The 21,706-nt window shown below is 44.8% G+C and overlaps 1 protein-coding gene across 2 annotated transcripts in view; it reads left to right on the top strand.

Annotated features, from left to right (window-relative positions):
• The window catches only part of SERPINC1 (serpin family C member 1), a 148,284-nt gene that overhangs the window by 81,203 nt on the left and 45,375 nt on the right, over positions 1 to 21,706 (top strand). The gene's annotated exons all lie outside the window — the stretch shown is intronic.

Genomic DNA, 21,706 nt, shown 5'->3' with positions numbered 1-21,706 from the left:
GATGTGGTGGCGATATCCGAAACCTGGCTCACAGACTCCCACGGGTGGGACATGGTCATACCGGGTTACAACTTGCTTCGCCGGGACAGAGAGGGTAGGAAGGGAGGGGGTGTAGCATTATATACTAAAGATGACATTAAGGTCACGAGAATCTCAGATGTCCAGTATACTGGGGAATCCCTTTGGGTTAATTTGGCCAGAGGGAAGGACAAATGCTTGTATCTTGGCGTAATTTACAGACCCCCAAGACAACAGGATGACCTGGATATGGAAATAATCGAAGATATAGAAAATATCACCTTGCGTGGGGACACAGTATTGCTAGGTGACTTCACACATGCCTGATGTGGATTGGGTTACACTTACCTCTGCTTCCGGCAGCAGCAGGAGGCTATTAAACTCTATGAAAGGAGCAAGCCTCAGGCAACTGGTGTTGGAACCGACAAGGGATCAGGCAATACTGGACCTGATACTTACCAATGGAGAAAGTGTCACAGAGGTCTCGGTGGGCGACACATTGGCCTCCAGTGACCACAACATGGTATGGTTCAATATCAGGAAAGGTTTCACTAAATCTACTACACTAACCAATGTCCTCAAATTCAAGGACACAAATTTCAAAGAAATGGGAGACTTCGTTCACCAGGCGCTACAAAGCCAAGAAGAAACCAATAACGTGGAAGACATGTGGTCGACTTTGAAAGCAACCATACAAGAAGCAACAAACCGCTATGTAAAATCAGTAAGTAAACGGCGAAGGAACAATAAGCCACAGTGGTTTTACTGCGGAGATCTCAGACCTGATCAAGGAGAAGAAAAAAGCATTCATCTCTTACAAACAATCAGGGAAGCAGGACTCTAGAGCAGACTATCTGGCCAAATCAAAAGCCGTCAAAACAGCAGTCAGGGAGGCTAAATTCCTCATGGAGGAGTCTCTAGCAAAGAACATCCAGAAGGGAGATAAATCCTTCTTCAGGTATATCAGTGATAGAAGAAAAAACTCAGGCGGGATTGTACGTCTTAGGAAACCAGACGGAGACTATGTGGAAAAGGATTCGGAAAAAGCCCAACTATTAAATGAATACTTCTGCTCAGTCTTCACCCGAGAAGCGCCAGGGCTCGACCCTCAGCTACAGACAAGGGTTGGCTCAGTTGACCCGTTTAGTAACTTTGAGTTTACGCCCAGCAGTGTCTACGGTGAGCTGTCAAAGCTCAAGATTAACAAAGCAATGGGGCCGGACAATCTGCACCCCAGAGTGCTTAGGGAGCTGAGTGATGTCTTGGCGGAGCCACTGTCCGCGCTCTTCAACCTCTCCCTTAGTACAGGCAGCGTCCCGTTGGACTGGAGGACGGCTAACGTCATTCCACTCCACAAGAAAGGCTCAAAGATGGAGACAGCAAACTACAGACCAGTGAGTCTAACATCGATAGTGAGCAAACTAATGGAAACTCTAATCAAACACCAATTAGATAAGATCCTGGATGAGGAGAATCTACGGGATCCCCGACAACATGGATTTACTAAGGGGAGATCCTGCCAATCCAACCTGATCAGCTTCTTTGACTGGGTAACGGGGAAGCTGGATATTGGGGAGTCCCTGGACATCGTGTACCTGGACTTTAGCAAAGCATTCGATAGCGTACCACACCGCAGGTTACTGAGCAAGATGAGTTCTATAGGATTAGGTAACACATTGACGAAATGGGTTGGGAGCTGGCTTGGAGGTAGGCTCCAAAGGGTGGTGGTGAACGGCACCCCCTCCGAAATGACGGAGGTGATTAGTGGAGTACCACAGGGCTCAGTCTTGGGCCCCAATCCTATTCAACATCTTTATAAGAGACTTGGCAGAAGGGCTTCGAGGTAAAATAACATTATTCGCCGATGACGCCAAACTGAGTAATGTAGTGGGCAAATGAACAACAGACGAAGATTCAGTGCCCGACAACATGATGCACGACCTACTCCTACTGGAGCGATGGTCTAGGACATGGCAACTCAACTTCAATGCCAAAAAATGCAAAGTTATGCACCTGGGCAGCCAGAATCCATGCAAGTCTTATACCCTTAATGGCGAGATCCTAGCAAAAACGGTAGCAGAACGAGCCTGGGGGGTAATCGTCAGTGAGGACATGAAGTCTGCCAATCAAGTGGAGCAGGCTTCGTCCAAGGCAAGACAAATCATGGGCTGCATACGAAGGGGTTTCGTCAGTCGTAAGGCGGAAGTCATTATGCCATTGTATAGATCCATGGTGAGGCCCCACTTGGAATACTGTGTGCAATTCTGGAGGCCGCATTATCGCAAGGATGTGCTGAGACTGGAGTCGGTGCAAAGAATGGCCACCCGGATGGTCTCGGGACTCAAGGATCTACCATACGAAAAACGGCTTGACAAATTACAGCTATACTCGCTCGAGGAGCGCAGAGAGAGGGGAGACATGATCGAGACGTTCAAGTATCTTACGGGCTGCATCGAGGCGGAGGAAGATATCTTCTTTTTCAAGGGTCCCACGACAACAAGAGGGCATCCATTGAAAATCAGGGGCGGGAAACTACGAGGTGACACCAGGAAATTCTTTTTCACTGAAAGAGTGGTTGATCGCTGGAATAGTCTTCCACTACAGGTGATTGAGGCCAGCAGCGTGCCTGATTTTAAGGCCAAATGGGATCGGCACATGGGATCTATTCACAGGGCAAAGGTAGGGGAGGGACATTAAGGTGGGCAGACTAGATGGGCCGTGGGCCCTTATCTGCCGTCTATTTCTATGTTTCTATGTTTTTATTGGCCTTTGAAGCTAGTCAAAAAATGTATTAAGTTAGTCCAATAAAAAGGACCAACTTAATACATTTTCTGACTAGCTTCACAGGCCAAACCCTCTTTCCTGTCCCAACCTGAAGGCCATATTGCACTCTAAAAGCTAAAAAACAACAATCAAAAAACCAACAAAAAACTAGTAAAAAAAATTTAGTCAGTCCAATAAAAAAATGGTTTCACAGCATTTTCCATTTTTCTTTTTATTTATTGACTTTTAAAATGGACTAATACCCCTATAGGGTGGAACCATAGGGGGGTAGGTTGGGGAGGAATGGGGTGGGAATAGGGAGCTGAGACTCTGTTACTGGATTGGCTATAAGAGGCCACCAGTGTTTCTGTTGGATTTAGCTTTCCTCATTCTTAGCTTTACGGTTTCACATTTTAGTTATTTCTCTGGTCTTTGTTCCATTTGTGTGCTTTTTAGCTTTGGGACCAATTATTTGCTGTTTTTGTATAGTCCCTGTAACATGTACAACTTTTTGCACATCTGTGGTTTCCTGATAGTGTTTTTGGTTCCTTTGTATGGGATTTGACTGGAGGGAGGAGAGACTGGAAGCCCTGAATAATATATACCCTAGAGGAAAGGAGAGACAGGGGACATATGATTCAGACGTTCAAATACTTGAAAGATATTAACATAGAACAAAATCTTTTCCAGAGGGCACAATTTGAGGATGAGGAGGGGTAGACTCAATAGTAATGTTAGGAAAGTCTTCTTTACAGAGGGTGGATGATGTATGGAATGCGCTCCCAAGAAAGGTGGTGGAGAATAAAATGGTGACAGAGTTCAAACAAGCATGGGATAAACACAAAGGATCTCTGATCAGAAAATAATGGGTATATATTGAAGGAACTAAGGTCAGACTTGGATGGTTTGTATCCCGTATATGACCATTCAGTTGAGGATGGGTTTGGGAGATCTTCAATGGCTGAGTTGGTTTAGATGGGCTGGAGTGAGCTTTGATGGAGACTTCAGTAGATGGAACCTAAGCATACTACTGGGCAGATCTCTGGGTTTCTGGCCCAGAAATAGCTAATAAAAAGGACCATTTAAATTAAATTATTAATTTTTTTAAAAAAATTCTTTATTCATTTTCAAATTTACAATAAGTGTAACAATATATCCAAACAAATTAACAATAAATACAACACTTAATCATCAATGTACAAATAATATGCTCTTATCTCCCACCCTTCCCACCCTTTCTTATCATATAATCAATACCTTATACAATATGTAACAATAAATTTACCCTCCCCTCCCCCCCTCCCAATCAAACTTGTAAATTTAAGGGAAAATAAAATAAAATGTCATCTAATTGGTACAATACTTTGTAAATGGCTCCCACACATCCTGAAATTTCCTGAAAAAACCACGATGTATTGCAATAAATCTTTCCATTTTATAAACATGACATAAGGAATTCCACCAGAAATTATAATTTACGGGCATGTACGGTTGGACAGACTGTATGGACTTTTTGGGTCTTTATCTGCTGTTATTTACTATGTTACTATGGATGGGGGGGGGCAGGGGTTTACTGGTTCATAGTATAATATTGAGACCTGTTTGTTCTTATGCAGTAACAGACACAGGAGAAAATATCTTCTCACAAAGAAGAAATGAAAAGAATACTTCCAGATTTTGTATTAAAGTTTAGGTGTGGTGTTATGTTTTTCCATCTACTTGTTTCATATATTACTAGTCTTTAAGCCCATTACATTAACGGGTGCTAGTACAGATGTGTGTGTCTGTCTTTCTTTCTCTCTCTCTCTCCTTGGCCGCTGTCTTTCTTTCTTTCTTTCTTTCCTCGGCTGTCCACCACCACCCCTTCCCTGCTCCCCCTGTCCAGCAGTAGCCCTTCTCCCTTCATTTTACCTTGTACCTGGTTTTCGTGGTGATATGCAGTGGTTTCGGGGTTGCAGCGTCGTGGAAGAAAGGTAATGTTTAAACCGCCACAGGCTCCTACTGCACATGCGGAAACTGCCAAACGAAACAGTCACACTCTCCTTCTTCTGCCTCCTGCCCCATGCACCGCAAGCTGCCCCATGCGCCTCAAACTGAATTCGGCACAGCGGCAGGGATCATGGCTTAGGGTTTTATTATAGAGGATTTTTATGTGTTTATTTACTTTTGCTTCTTGTACTGTAGACTCCTGATGCAGGCTGTTTAGGCTGAAACACGTATGTGTCGAGTCTCTGTGAATGAAGAAAAACTGTAGAACACAGAGGTTGCCTTCATTGTTTTTTTCATTACATCTGTTCCTGTTGTGCAACTTGCGTAGCTGTGTTTTCTAGTATTATGGATTTGCACACATTGTATGTGTGTTTGGTCTCTTAATAAAACAAAAATGTACAATCACAAAAACCACATTATTTCATCCTAAATTAAAAATAAATTATTCTTACTACCTTTGTTGTCCAGCCATTTAAGTTTTCTATGTTTGTTCCAGTCTCTAGATATTGCTTTCCTTTTAATTCTCTTTCCTTTTAATTCTCTTCTATTGTCATTTTATTCTCTCCTTCTGTCTTCTTCACCTCCTCCACTACATCCAGCTTCAACACTGTTCCTTGAACCTTTCTTCCATTTTTTCCTGTCTACACATTAATATTTATTCATTTGTATTACCATTCCTCAATCTTCCTCTTTTCACAGTGCCTACCTACAGATTTCCAAATTCTTCCCTCACCCTAGCCCTCCCATTCTCCTTCCTCATATTTCCCAGTCTTTCACTAATTTTTGGCTCTCTCCCATAGAGCATCTCCTCTGTCTCTCCCTCTCTTCACCACTATTGTGCATGTGTGTGGGAATGTGTGGCATGTCTCTGCTGAGAAAGAAATTAGGACACTCCCACATATCCTCCCACTTAGTGGCTCAAATCACACACAGGTGTATCACATCAGGTGCACATGATTAGAAATCGTTACTCAGCATTTTGAAGGAGGTTTGCCCTACCTTAGACATTCAATTTGGTGTGCTCATGATTGCTGCGGTGAGAGTGAACACCATGGTGAGATCAAAAGAGCTGTCCGAGGCCTTCAGAAAGAAGATTATAGCAGCTTATAAATCTGGTAAGGGATTTAAAAAGATCTCAAAAGAATTTAACATTAGCCATTTCACAGTCCGGAATATAGTGTACAAGTGGAGGACTTTCCAAACAACTGCCAATGTGCACAGGTCTGGCCGTCCAAGCAAGTTGACACCCAGAGCAGACCACAAGATGCTAAAAGAAGTCTCCAAAAACCCTAAAATGTCATCACAGGACCTACAGCAGGCTCTTGCTACTGTTGATGTGAAAGTGCATGCCTCTACAATCAGAAAGAGATTGCACAAATTTAACTTGCATGGGAGGTGTGTGCAAGGAGGAAATCTTTGCTCTCTAAGAGAAACATCAAGGCCTGACTGAAGTTTGCCAGAGAGAATGTAGACAAACACCAGGACTTCTGGAATAGTGTTCTATGGACAGATGAGTCTAAAATTGAATTATTTGGATACCAGAAAAAAGGACATATTTGGCGTACACCAAATACAACAGTCCAAGAAAAGAACCTCATACCAACTGTGAAACATGGAGGTGGAAGTGCCATGGTTTGGGGATGCTTTGCTGCAGTAGGACCCAGCTTACCATCACATAGAATCCACCATGAATTCTATCATGTATCAGAGGATGCTTGAGGAACATGTGAGACTATCTGTAAGAAAATTAAAGCTGAAGCGGAAGTGGACCCTGCAACATGACAATGACCCAAAACATACCAGTAAATCCACCAAGGACTGGCTGAAAACTAAGAAATGGAGTGTCCTGGAGTGGCCGAGTCAAAGCCCTGATCATAGAAGAGGCATACAGGGAGGCCGTGGAAAAGCACCAGCTACAGTGGAACTGCCGGGATACGCCTACAGAGATTGTGGACCAGCAGACGGACAGCCACCATGAGGAAATGGGGACACAGCAGCAAGATCTGGAAACAACAGAGGGAACCCACAAGAAGACGAATGCCAGGATGAGAGGAAATGGATAGGAACAAAGGACATACACCAGGGACACAGACCTGCGACTGGAGAATCAAGAGAAGATAGAGAGGACAGCAGTCATCGTGGGGGACTCTATCATCAGACAAATTGACAGCCACATAGCGGGAGGAAGACTGGATTGACTAATGACCTGCCTCCCTGGGGCCAAGGTAGAAGACATAGTGAGCCACATCGATAGGATTATCGACAGTGTGGAAGAAGAATTCATGGCAGTGGTGATCCATGTGGGGACAAACAACGTGAGCAACAGGAACTACAACAGAGAAGTACTGAAGGACCAGTTCCAGATGCTAGGAGGGAAGCTTAAGACCAGAACGCAGAGGATAGCATTCTCGGAGATCCTGCCAGTACCCAGGGCAGATGAGAAGAGACAGATGGAGCTGCAAGTAGTCAACGCGTGGATGCGGTTCTGGTGTAAGGAAGAAGGTTTCCACTTTGTGCGCAACTGGACGACGTTCTGGGGAAGAGCAAGCTATTCAGGAAGTACGGACTCCACCTCGGCAAAGACGGAACAAGGCTACTTGCAAGCAACATCAAGAGAGAAGTTGAGAAGTTTTTAAACTAGGAAGAAGGGGAAAGCCGACAGTCGACCGAGAGAGAGAGAGAGAGTCGATGATTCAGGAACCGAATACCCATAGAATACCATGCAGGAAGATGGAGGGGAAGACTCACCAGATCGCAGTCAGGACAGACCGAAAGGGACACAAGAGGGAAGGACACGCAAGAAGGGAACAGGCTGCAAACTCAAGTGTATATACACGAACGCAAGGAACCTTAGAAATAAGATGGGTGAATTAGAAGCTGTGGCACAAAAGGATGACGTCAACATCATCGGCTTCACGGAAACATGGTGGACTGATGAAAATGTCTGGGACACGGTGCTACCGGGATACAAACTATACCGGAGAGACAGAGTGGCTCAAAAAGGAGGAAGCATTGCCATATATGTCAAAGAGGGAATTGAATCTACTGGAGAGTACATGTCACAACGAACAGATAAGTTACAGTCTCTATGGGTCAAAATTCCAGGAACAAATGGACCAGAAACAAGGATATGCATCTACTACCGACCCCCAGGGCAGTCTGAAGAAATGACAGATGAGATTAAATGCAACTACAAGGGAGGCAATGCAGTTATCATGGGCGACTTAAACTATCTGGTGATTGAATGGAATCTAGGCACCTCCGGCTGTGCTAGAGAGACCAAGTTCCTGGAAACTGTAGGCGATTGCTTCCTGGAACAACTTGTCAAGGAAAACACAAGAGGAAACGCAATTCTGGACTTAGTTCTAAATGGGCTGCGAGGTCCGGCACAAGATGTAGAAGTAGAAGGGACACTGGGAAACAGCGATCACAATATGATATGCTTCAACCTGGAAATAGGGGCGAAACATCGGTCCAGAATGATGGCCACGGCCCTAAACTTCCGAAAAGGAAATTACGAAGGGATGAGACGCATGGTAGGGAAGAAAATTAAGAAGAGGATAAACATTATAAAGACGCTGGAGCAAGCTTGGTCTCTTTTTAAGGATATGGTCACCGAGGTGCAAAATCTATATATACCACGTATCAACAAGGGATCAAAGAGGAAAAAGAATAAAGACCCGGCGTGGCTCACTGTAGAGGTTAAGGAAGCAATCAAAGACAAAAAAACTTTGTTTAAGGAATGGAAAATATCAAAAACAGATGAAAACTGGAATAAGCACAAACAACATCAACGCAGGTGCCATAAGGCGGTAAAAGTGGCAAAAAGAGACTACGAGGAAAAAATAACCAAGGAGGCAAAAAACTTCAAGCCGTTCTTTCGATATATTAAAGAGAAACAACCCGCAAAGAAAGCGGTAAGACCATTGAATGATCAAGGAATAAAGAGAGCACTAAAGAAGGACAAAGCAATCGCCAATAGACTGAACACATTTTTGCGTCTGTATTTACCAAAGAGGTTATACACAGCATACCGGAACCTATCAGGCTATATGCTGGAAGCGAAAATGGGAAACTGACAGAGTCTACGGTCAGTCTAGAAGAGGTATACAGGTAAATCGATAGGCTTATGAGCGATAAATCCTCGGGACCGGATGGCATCCATCCAAGGGTCATCAAAGAACTGAAAGGGACCATAGCTGAACTGCTTCAACTAATAGCCAATCTGTCAATCAAAACAAGAAAGATTCCGGAGGACTGGAAGGTGGCGAATGTTACACCGATCTTTAAAAAAGGTTCGAGGAGAGACCTTGGAAACTACAGACCGGTGAGTCTGACCTCGGTACCAGGAAAGAAGGTAGAGACGCTGATAAAGGACCGCATCATTGATCACCTCAACGGACATGGTCTGATGAGGACCAGCCAGCACGGTTTCATCAAAGGCAGATCTTGTTTGACAAACTTGCTGCACTTCTTCGAGGGAGTAAACAAGTAGATAGACAAGGGCGACCCGGTTGACATTGTATATCTGAACTTTCAGAAGGCATTCGACAAGGTTCCGCATGAACGACTACTTTGGAAAATTGCGAGCCATGGAATCAAGGGAGAAATACTCACTTGGATTAAAAACTGGCTGGAGCATAGGAAACAGAGAGTGGGGATAAATGGGCAATACTTGGACTGGAAGAGCATCACCAGTGGGGTGCCGCAGGGCTCAATGTTTGGACATGTACTCTTCAACATCTTTATAAATGATCTGGACATAGGTAAGATGAGCAAGGTGATTAAATTTGCAGATGACACGAAATTATTCAGAGTATTGAAGACGCAGGGGGATTGTGAAGATCTATAACGTGACATAATCAGGCTCGAGGAATGGGCATCGACATGGCAGATGAGGTTCAACATGGATAAGTGTAAAGTGATGCATGTCGGTATCAAAAATCTCAAGCACGAGTACAGGATGTCCGGGGCCGTACTTGGAGAGACCTCCCAGGAAAGGGACTTGGGAGTTCTGATCGACAAGTTGATGAAGCCGTCTACACAATGTGTGGCGGCGGTGAAAAGGGAGAACAGAATGCTAGGAATGATAAAGAAGGGGATCACGAACATATTGGAGAAGGTTATCATGCTGCTGTACCGGGCCATGGTGCGCCCTCACCTGGAGTACTGCATTCAGCACTAGTCACTGTACATTAAGAAAGACACGGTACTACTCGAGAGGGTCCAGAGAAGAGCGACCAAGATGGTTATGGGGTTGGAGAAGCTGCCGCACAGTGAAAGATTAGAGAAACTGGGCCTCTTCTCCCTCAAACAGAGGAGATTGAGAGGGGACATGATCGAAACATTCAAGGTACTGAGGGGGATAGACTTAGTAGATAAGGACAGGTTGTTCACCCTCTCCAAGGTAGGGAGAATGAGAGGGCACTCTTTAAAATTGAAAAGGGGATAGATTCCGTACAAACGTAAGGAAGTTCTTCTTCACCCAGAGAGTGGTGGAAAACTGGAACGCTCTCCCGGAGGCTGTCATAGGGGAAAACACCCTCCAGGGATTCAAGACAAAGTTAGACAAGTTCCTACTGAACAAAGACGTACGCTGGTAGGACTAGTCCCAGTTAGGGAGCTGGTTTTTGACCAAAAGGGCCGCTGTGTGAGCGGACTGCTGGGCATGATGGACCACTGGTCTGACCCAGCAGTGGCATCTCTTGTGTTCTTAATCTCATTGAGATGCTGTGGGGTGATTTGAAATGGGTTCTGCATTGAGGAGTGGGCCAAACTTTCCTCAGAACGATGTCAGAGACTGGTAGATGGCTACAAGAAGTGTCTTGCTGTGGTTATTTCAGCCAATGGAGGTAACACTAACTATTAGGGCATAGGGTGTCCTAATTTATTCCTCAGTTAGAATACACATTTTTGTGGATATCTTTCATTTCATGAGTAAATCAAGAAAAATTTTTGTTGTTTACCTGCAATTACATCACTTTCTTTTCCAGAGATAAATAAAAGATTTGACATTGATATGTGAACATTTCTTAAGAAAGAACTGAATATTTCATGGAGTGTCCTAATTTTTTCACATGACTGTAAGAAAGCAGGAAGACTTCAAAATTCAAGGTTTTTCAGATAAGCTGAAATTTAGTGAAATGCTAAATATTAATGTTTAGAAACATCTTTGAAATTAAGTTTATATTTTTGCTGTTTCTTTTTGGAAAAATATTATAATTCAAATGGTTACAAGAGTTGAAAAGTAGTACTGTACAATTTTTCACTTATATTATGGATTATAACACTGGCCAGCAGGTACCTGTTCTCAAAAGAAGCGATAACTATTGGTTGTAACATTTTTATAAGAGTATCAATCTGTTCATATTTCCTTTAACTGGTTTTACAAATTTAAAGTGCAATAAAGTTCCCTTGCAATAAAGTTCCCTTGCTATAACCACCCCTACACACTCAGCAGGCAACATCTTAGACTTCAGAATCTTCACCCTCAGAAGCCCAACTGCAGAGCCCCAACAAACAACCTACACCAGCACACCTGTCCCATGGTCCTGTCCCAGACCACCACCTCATTGAATTCCAACTCCCACTCGAAACTACCCTAGCCCCGTGTAAAGTCCCTACCCCTCCCACTGTACGCCAATTCCCTAACTCAGTCAGCCTTCCAGCTATGGCCGCTGGCATTCGCACCCTAAATGAAACCTGCACCCAACATTCCCACTCCATCGACCTAGCAGCCTCCACATGGCACTCCAACATCCAATCCCTCTATAACAGCCTTGCCCAAACAAAAAACAACTTGAATAACCACCAACAAAGCACCTGTTCCCTGGTACACCAGTGACCTCCGATCCATAAAACGATCACTGAGGAAAGCAGAAAGGAACTGGATCAAACACCCCAACTCAAAAACCAAAGCCCACTGGAATAACACATCCATCACCTACAAAGCTGCCATCCTAGAAGCGAAGAAGACCTACTACTCTCGCCTCCTACAACTAGCCCTTCTAGATCCAAACAACTGTTCACCCTCACAAACCAACTCTTCACCAACGACCAAAGAAAAAGCCACAACAACCAAACAGAACTTGATAGCGAGACTCTCTCGAACTTCTTCCAGTCCAAAGTACAAACCATCCGTGATAACCTTGACACCAACATCAGACCCACTCCTGCTCACCCCCAGCCTATTCCAAATATCCCATCCTCTGTCACTCTTTCCCAATTTAATATGGCCCCTCATACAGAGGTTCTTGAAACCCTGAGAGAACTCAAACCCTCCGACACCATCCTCGATCCCTGCCCATCCAGCCTCCTGCTATCCACTGAAGACACCATGGCAGAATCCATCTTCCCCATCATTAACACCACAAGGACTGTTCCCCTCAGCTGGAAATCAGCTATTATCAAACCCACTCTCATAAAACCCACCCTTGACCCTAACGAACCCGGCAACTATCGCCCGGTCTCCAACCTCCCATTTGTCTCCAAATTCCTTGAACGAATTGTGCTCCACCGACTACACCCTTTCATTGAAGAACAAGCTGATCTGTCCCCTGCCCAATCCGGCTTCCGAAAAGGCCACAGCACAGAGTCAGTACTCCTAGATATCATTGATGACAGCTGGTCAATACTCGACAAAGGCAGTGATGCCCTACTAGTCCTGCTTGACCTCAATGCTGCCTTTGACACAGTCAACCACCACTTCCTTACATCCAGACTCTATGACCTTGGAATCAAAGACACTACCCTCCAATGGGTCACCTCCTTCCTCCATCAAAGGACCCAGACTGTCCTACTAGGGACACACAAATCTAACCCCAAGCCTATCAAATATGGTGTTCCCCAAGGCGCCCTTCTATCCCCCCTCCTATTCAACCTCTACATCAGGCCTGTCATTGATTTAGCGCAGAAATAGAGTATTAAAATCCACTCCTTTGCAGATGACATCCAGCTGCTCCTCCCACTAGGCGAGAACCGGTCGTCCCAAATTGCTAACCTCCAACACTGCCTCTATGACATGAAAACCTGGATGTCAAACAACAAACTACAACTGAACGCCTCTAAAACCGAACTCTTATGGATCAGGAAAAAAAGCACCAAATACACACGCCCTACATTATCATGGGACTCCACTCTACTAACGGCAACAGACCAGGTACGCAGCCTAGGAGTAACCTTAGACGGACACCTATCCCTATCCGCACACATATCCCAAGTAGTCTCCACCTCCTTCTACTACCTCCGCCAACTGAGAAGGATCAAACCCTACATCTCCACACCTGACCTGGCCCAACTCCTCTACGCATATGTCCTCTCCAGAATGGACTACTGCAACTCCCTATTTAATGGACTAACCAAAAATAATCTCAAGCGCCTCCAACGGGTCCAAAATGCAGCTATCCGTCTCCTACACAGCCTCAACTACCATGATCCCATCTCCTCAGCACTCCGTGCTGAACACTGGCTCCCAATTAGCCAGCGCTGTGCCTTCAAGGCCCTGGCAATAGCACATAAAAGAATTTATACCACCACCCCCTCCTACATAAAATCCAAGCTACCTATCTACACCCCCAATCGCACCCTCCGCTTAGAATCGGAGATAAGCCTATGCATTCTACCCGGAAGGTCCCTCCTCTCAGAAACTGCCCGCAAATGCTCCTACAGCCACTTTATTCCCCATCTCTGGAATCAACTCCCCCCCGCAACTCAGACTACAGAACTCATTAATGACATTCCAAAAAATGGTAAAGACCTCCTCTTCAACTAAAGGTCACCCTCAGTCTTCACCCCTCCTCCTTAAGACCCACCTCTACTCTTCTCTCTCCTGTCTATCTTTTCCCTAAATTTCGGTATAGTCCTCTCAGCCTATACTCCAATAAATTGTATTTAAACTCAAATAACTTGTATTTAAACTAGACTACTTATATTTAAACTACTGCTCTTAATTTGCTGTATACTCCCTGTATTTAAACTGCTGCACAGTCTTGTATGTCCAAACATTTAAATCTATTGTATAATCTTATATGTCCAATTACACTCCATTGTGTATGTTTACTTGTAGACCGTTCTGAGCTACTGGGAGGACGGGATAAAAATCTAAATTAATTAATTAAAATTAAGCACTGGTAATTGAAACTGATTCTTATTTAGTCTCACACAAATTTTACTATTTTTAAATGCAAATTTCTATTTTCACCCATTTTAATTGGTTGGGGGAAATTTAGTTTCTCTGTAAACCTGGCTCTTCCTTCTGGGAGAATTTCAGCTGATTAACTAGACTAGATGACTGCAGACAATTTGGAAAACAGTAGATCTCTCAGGGTTACATTATGTTCTTAGAATCTAGGAGTAATCCTTAACCCCTTTCTGAAACTAGACAGATAGAGGACCATTCTCGATAAGACGTCTTAAGTCTGACTTTGGATGTTTTCCGCAAGATGTCCAAAGGATGGAGTGGGGAAACGTCCATTTTTGAAACCGCTAGATGTCCAAATTTTTTTAATGACCTATTTGGACTTCTTGGCCTTCAGGATATCCAACCTTGGACGCCTAACTTTTGTGGCCATTTTCAACCACAAAAACATCCATGTTCAAAATATCCAAATCCAGACCATTTGGATGTGGGAAAGCAAGTATTGTAATGGACTGGCCACACAGACATGCCAACAGAGCAGTGGGGCACCTTAGATGGCACTGCTGTGAACTTCACATAAAGGGTGCCAGATGTACATCTCACCATAACCCCCTTATAATTTATGGTGAGCCCTCCAAAACCCACCCAAAACTTTTTATACCCACCTGTCTACCACCCCAATGGCCCTTATGGCTGCAGGTGACACTTATATGGCAGTATAGTAGGGTTTTGGTGGCCTTAGGACTTTCTGCCATAAATGTAGTGGTTAGAGTGGGATATGGGCTAAGGGTCTCCCTCTCTATGGTTAACTACACTTCCCACCAGGTTACTCCAGACCCCTGCTAGCTGCTCTACTAGGCTTTCCCATACCAGGTGCTTCTGTTTTAGAATCAAATAAGTACTGTTTCATTCAGATCTTTGTGGAGTGAGGGGGGTGGGGGGTGGGCAGTGACCACTGAGGGATTGTGTGTGGGGTCATTACTTAATCTTTCCAGTGGTCATCTGGTCAGTTTGGGTACCTTTTTGGCATTTAGATGTTTTTAAAACAGATCTAGCTTCTTACTTCTAAGTTCTGTCCTGGACATATTGAGAAATTGTTCAGTTATCATCGCAAGACTTCCAAGTGCAAAGTCTGCCCATATCATGCCTCCAACTCGCCCCGTGAAACTTTGGATGCACAGCGCTTAAAACATCCAAGTGACATTTTTTGGACGTCTGTCTCTTTTTTTTGTTTGCTTGTTTATTTCTCACACACCCTTATCCAGAGCGAGTTACATATTAACATATAAAATGAAAACACTTCAGAGACACACTGTAACAAATTACATACTTACATATCAAATCAAATTACATATAACATACACATTGCATCATAAGAACATAAGAACATAAGCAATGCCTCTGCTGGGTCAGACCTGAGGTCCATCGTGCCCAGCAGCCCGCTCACGCGGCGGCCCCAACAGGTCCAGGACCTGTGCAGTGATCCTCTATTTATACTCTTCTATCCCCCTTTCCAGCAGGAAATTGTCCAATCCTTTCTTAAACCCCAATACTGTACTCTGCCCTATTACATCCATACATATATCAAAATGTAAAATTCCATAAGTCATAGAAGATGCCTCAATAACAAAAATCATTAAACCAAATGAACCCCAGATAGGTGGAGGGGCATAATCGAAAGGGACGTCTAAGTCCGTTTACGTCCATCTCGCAAGTCGTCCAAAGTAAAAAAACAGCTTAAGACATATTTTCGAAAGATACGTCCAACATTTTTTTTCATTTCGAAAATCTTCTAATTAAACATCCTGCCGATCTGATCGTCCAAGCCACTAAATCGTCCATCTTTATACCACATTTTCGTCTGACTTTCTGTCCTAGTCCAAAACACCTAGAATAAGCCCTGTTGGACGTGGGAGGGGTCTGTAAAGTGATAGACTGCACACCCAGACATGCCACCTAAATACTGGGGTACCTTACAGGGCACTGCTGTGAACTTCACAAAAAGGGTGCCATGGCTTCTCCTCCCTACAGCTCCCTTATAGGTTATGGTGAGCCCCCCCAAACCACCTCCAGAACCCCCTAGAACCACTTATCTACCACCCCAATAGCCCTTATGGCTACAGGAGCCACTTATATGCCAGTACAAAAGGGTTTTGGGGGTGTATAGGGAAGTGCACATGTTTAAGTATCAATGCAATGATTACAAGGGTTTATGGGCATGGGTCCTCCTCTCTATGGGTCCCTAACCCACCCCCAAGATGACTTAAGTTGCCTCTGTGCTGCACAACTAGGCTTTCCTATGCCAGGCGGCCAGGTGATGATGGTCTGAACATAAGAACATAAGAACATAAGAAATGCCTCTGCTGGGTCAGACCCGAGGTCCATCGTGCCCAGCAGTCCGCTCACGCGGCGGCCCAACAGGTCCAGGACCTGTGCAGTAATCTTCTATCTATACCCCTCTATCCCCATTTCCAGTAGGAATTTGTCCAATCCTTTCTTGAACCCCAGTACCGTACTCTGCCTTATAACGTCCTCTGGAAGCGCATTCCAGGTGTCCACCACACGTTGGGTAAAGAAGAACTTCCTAGCATTTGTTTTGAATCTGTCCCCTTTCAACTTTTCCGAATGCCCTCTTGTTCTCTTATTTTTCGAAAGTTCGAAGAATCTGTCCCTCTCTACTCTCTCTATGCCCTTCATGATCTTGTAAGTCTCTATCATATCCCCTCTAAGTCTCCTTTTCTCCAGGGAAAAGAGACCCAGCTTCTCCAATCTCTCAGAGTATGACAGGTTTTCCATACCTATTATCATAGAAACATAGAAATAGACGGCAGATAAGGGCCCACGGCCCATATAGTTTGCCCACCTTAATGTCCCTCCCCTACCTTTGCCCTGTGAATAGATCCCATGTGCCGATCCCATTTGGCCTTAAAATCAGGCACATGCTGGCCTCAATCACCTGTAGTGGAAGACTATTCCAGCGATCAACCACTCTTTCAGTGAAAAAGAATTTCCTGGTGTCACCTCGTAGTTTCCCGCCCCTGATTTTCAACGGATGCCCTCTTGTTGTCGTGGGACCCTTGAAAAAGAAGATATCTTCCTCCGCCTCGATGCGGCCCGTAAGATACTTGAACGTCTCGATCATGTCCCCCCTCTCTCTGCGCTCCTCGAGCGAGTATAGCTATAATTTGTCAAGCCGTTTTTCGTATGGTAGATCCTTGAGTCCCGAGACCATCCGGGTGGCCATTCTTTGCACCGACTCCAGTTTCAGCACATCCTTGCGATAATGCGGCCTCCAGAATTGCACACAGTATTCCAGGTGGGGCCTCACCATGGATCTATACAATGGCATAATGACTTCCGCCTTACGACTGACGAAACCCCTTCGTATGCAGCCCATGATTTGTCTTGCCTTGGACGAAGCCTGCTCCACTTGATTGGCAGACTTCATGTCCTCACTGACGATTACCCCCAAGTCTCGTTCTGCTACCGTTTTTGCTAGGATCTCGCCATTAAGGGTATAAGACTTGCATGGATTCTGGCTGCCCAGGTGCATAACTTTGCATTTTTTGGCATTGAAGTTGAGTTGCCATGTCCTAGACCATCGCTCCAGTAGGAGTAGGTCGTGCATCATGTTGTCAGGCACTGAATCTTCGTCTGTTGTGCATTTGCCCACTACATTACTCAGTTTGGCGTCATCGGCGAATAATGTTATTTTACCTCGAAGCCCTTCTGCCAAGTCTCTTATAAAGATGTTGAATAGGATTGGGCCCAAGACTGAGCCCTGTGGTACTCCACTAATCACCTCCGTCATTTCGGAGGGGGTGCCGTTCACCACCACCCTTTGGAGCCTACCTCCAAGCCAGCTCCCAACCCATTTCGTCAATGTGTCACCTAATCCTATAGAACTCATCTTGCTCAGTAACCTGCGGTGTGGTACGCTATCGAATGCTTTGCTAAAGTCCAGGTACACGATGTCCAGGGACTCCCCAATATCCAGCTTCCCCGTTACCCAGTCAAAGAAGCTGATCAGGTTGGATTGGCAGGATCTCCCCTTAGTAAATCCATGTTGTCGGGGATCCCGTAGATTCTCCTCATCCAGGATCTTATCTAATTGGTGTTTGATTAGAGTTTCCATTAGTTTGCTCACTATCGATGTTAGACTCACTGGTCTGTAGTTTGCTGTCTCCATCTTTGAGCCTTTCTTGTGGAGTGGAATGACGTTAGCCGTCCTCCAGTCCAACGGGACGCTGCCTGTACTAAGGGAGAGGTTGAAGAGCGCGGACAGTGGCTCCGCCAAGACATCACTCAGCTCCCTAAGCACCCTGGGGTGCAGGTTGTCCGGCCCCATTGCCTTGCTAACCTTGAGCCTTGACAGCTCACCGTAGACACTGCTGGGCGTAAACTCAAAGACGTGTCAGACGTGTTGCTCTCCTTTGAACCCTCTCGACTAATGCCATATCCTTCTTCAGATACGGCGACCAATATTGGACGCAGTACTCCAAATGCGGACGCACCATCGCCCGATACAATGGCAGGATAACTTCTTTTGTTCTGGCTGTAATACCCTTTTTGATTATACCAAGCATTCTATTCGCTATCTTAGCGACCGCTGCACACTGTGCCGACGGCTTCATTGTCATGTCCACCATTACCCCCAAGTCCCTTTCCTGGGTACTCTTATTCAATAACATCCCTCCCATTGTATAGTTGTACCTCGAGTTTCTGCTCCCCACATGTAATACTTTACATTTTTCAATGTTGAACTTCATCTGCCATTTCGCCGCACATTCTTCTAATTTGTTCAAGTCCCTTTGCAACTTTTCGCAGTCCTCTGTAGTCCGAGCTCCATTAAATAGTTTGGTGTCGTCCGCAAATTTTATTATCTCGCACTTCGTTCCTGTTTCTAGATCATTTATGAAGATATTAAATAGCAGCGGCCCGAGCACCGAGCCCTGCGGGACACCACTCGTGACCCTCCTCCAGTCGGAGTAGTGACCCTTCACTCCTACCCTTTGTTTTCTACCCTCCAACCAGTTTCTGATCCATCTATGTACGTCTCCTTCCACCCCTTGGTTCTTCAGTTTCCGGAGTAGACGTTCATGGGGCACCTTGTCAAAGGCTTTTTGGAAATCTAGATATATGATGTCTATGGGGTCTCCTTTGTCCATCCGTTTGTTGATCCCTTCGAAGAAGTGCAATAAGTTCGTTAGGCACGATCTTCCCTTGCAGAAACCATGCTGGCTGGTTATCAGAAGTGCATTTTTTTCAAAATGTTGATCGATGTTTTCTTTTATCAGTGCTTCTGCCATTTTCCCCGGAACCGAAGTCAGGCTCACCGGCCTGTAGTTTCCCGGGTCACCTCTTGATCCCTGGAGGCTGAATTTTAAAGTTGTGATTAAAATTTTTATGGGGGTGTGGGGGAGGGTCGTTAATCACTGGGGTAGTGTACGGCGGTCTATTTTATGTGTTTTCAGTGCTTATCTGGTAACTTTAGGTGGGTTTTTGTGACTTAGACCATGTTTTACATGGTCTAAGTCACAAAGTCCAAGTTCCGTCTAGGCTCTGTTGTTAAACTTTCGGTTATACATGCTGTACGACTAAGTCTAAGCTGGCCCACGTCCCGCCCTCGACACTCCTCCCGAAATGCCCCATTTAGCTTTGGTCGTTCAGCAGCACTATGAAGGCCTAGGTCGTTTAGAAATACGTCCAAAACGCGGTTTTATTATCGGCACTTGGACGTTTTTGAGAAATGTTCGTCCAAGTGCCAACTTAGGCCAGTTTTGGGACTTTTTCTCTTTTGATTATGAGCCCCATAATGTTTAAAAAGTAACATTGTCAAAACTGTCTAGTCTGGTAATTGCAAGTTCCATCCCTCCCTCCTATCCCCCCTATGTAGCAGTTTTCCATCCCTTCCTCTCATCCCCCTGTGCAGCACCTCCAGACCTGACTGACCCCTACCGTGAGATTTTTTGCAGCCTGCTCTGCCAGGGCTTCTCTCTGCCATGTCATCAGTGATGCTGCAGAGGAAAGGCCCTGTTGGGCCAACAGAAGCCGGTTCAGAGTGTTCTCTCATGGTCGGCAGCCTTAACTCGCTGCTCTGTCAATGTCAGGCCTTCCTCCTGCTTCCGCAAAGGCCAGACCCGGCAGAAAGGAAGGCCCAAAGCCAGCAGAGCAGTGAAGTTCCCGGACCATGATGCCGATGTCAACCTCAGGAGCACCCCTTTATTGATTGCACCTGGGGCTAAGCCCCACACCCCCTTGGTAAGCCACCGATACCACCTTGATTATTGCAATTTCCTGTACACTGCTCTACTGACACGCTGCCAAATTACAACTTTTTTTTAAATTGTTCAGATAAAGTGGTACAAAAACAAGCATTAGATGTGCACCAGTCTTCAGGGAAAAGCATTGGATTCTGTTTGAACAATGTTTGCCATTTACATCACATGGCATAGATAAGTTCTCTTTGCTACAACCTTTTAGGTTCTAAGGGTTTTGAACCAGTGTTGCTAGAGAACAGAAGCCAGAAATCTGTAGGGGAACCACCATGTGTATTCTGATTGCTGAGAAATTCTGGTAGATCAGATGTTACTTAACTAGGCTTCTACATGGGCATGTCTCCATGCAGACATTAAGATCAGCATTCAAAGCTGTTTCCAACTTATCTTCACAATCGGACTATTGCCTGAATGGTACAAGGAAAGGACTTTTTTCTGGTAAGGACCGCATCTCTGGGAGCTCCACCCCTATAGAAGATCTGTTTTGAGCTGGATTACTTGCCCTTCAGATGGCAGATAAAATCCTAACTCTTTAAAATGGCTGTTGGGGAACTGAACTCTAGTTTGTGAACTTACAAATACCTGGAAATTGTGCATCTAGTTATATTCCCTACTATTTTGTTCAAATTGTATCTCAATGAATTGGCTAATTGTATAGGCTTTCTGAGCAGCTTTTTAAGTAGTGACCTCTAGTGGATCTACCAGGTAAATAGGATTAACTTTTATAAAACAGAGCTTTCCAGACCCGAGAGGGTTCCCCACTATAAAAATTCTAGTAGGAGCTAGCCTCTTGCCTTAAAGGAAGGTGTTATACAGTATATCTAGAAATTGGAGCCAGGAGTGTCCATTCCAGTCTGAGTCCCATCTCTAGCTTAGAGGTATTTGAGATTTTTTTCCTCTCTCTTTGGAAGGAAAAAAGAAAAAAAGAAGACAGAAGCTAGGGAAATGGAACTGTGACGTTTAATATCTTATGCTTTAAATCTTGTATTAATTTTTACCTGTCCAAATATTTAAAAACTATACAGAAAGCTTTATTGCTTCAGATTGAGCATATGGACTAGACTGCCCTAGTCCTTGCTGGTCACGTCCTATGAACCCTATATCCCACAAATTGTGGCTTTAGCAGGGAGAGAGCTACCACCCTTGAAGTATATACTCCTGGTCTCCCTCCATAGTGGGCTGCATAGAGTGCATAGTGAGGGGAGACCTGAACAAACTGAGTGAGTGGGCAAATAGATGGCAGATGAGCTTCAATGTAGAGAAATGTAAAGTCTTGCACATAGGGAAAGGGCACCCCATGTATAGCTATACGATGGGAGGGAGGATAATGGGGGAAGGCAACCTAGAAAAAGACCTGGGAGTATTGGTGGCTAAAACAATGAAGCCGGCAGCGCAATGTGCAGCGGTCTCAAAGAAAGCGAACAGAATGTTGGGCATTATCAAAAAGGTATCACTACCAGAACGAAGGAAGTTATCCTGCCACTGTATCGAGCGATGGTGTGCCCGCATCTGGAGTACTGCA

The sequence above is a fragment of the Geotrypetes seraphini genome, chromosome 12 (assembly GCF_902459505.1).
Source record: "Geotrypetes seraphini chromosome 12, aGeoSer1.1, whole genome shotgun sequence".
NCBI lineage: Eukaryota > Metazoa > Chordata > Amphibia > Gymnophiona > Dermophiidae > Geotrypetes > Geotrypetes seraphini.
Note: the sequence above shows the minus strand (reverse complement) of the source record. Positions and strands in the feature narration are given on the sequence as shown.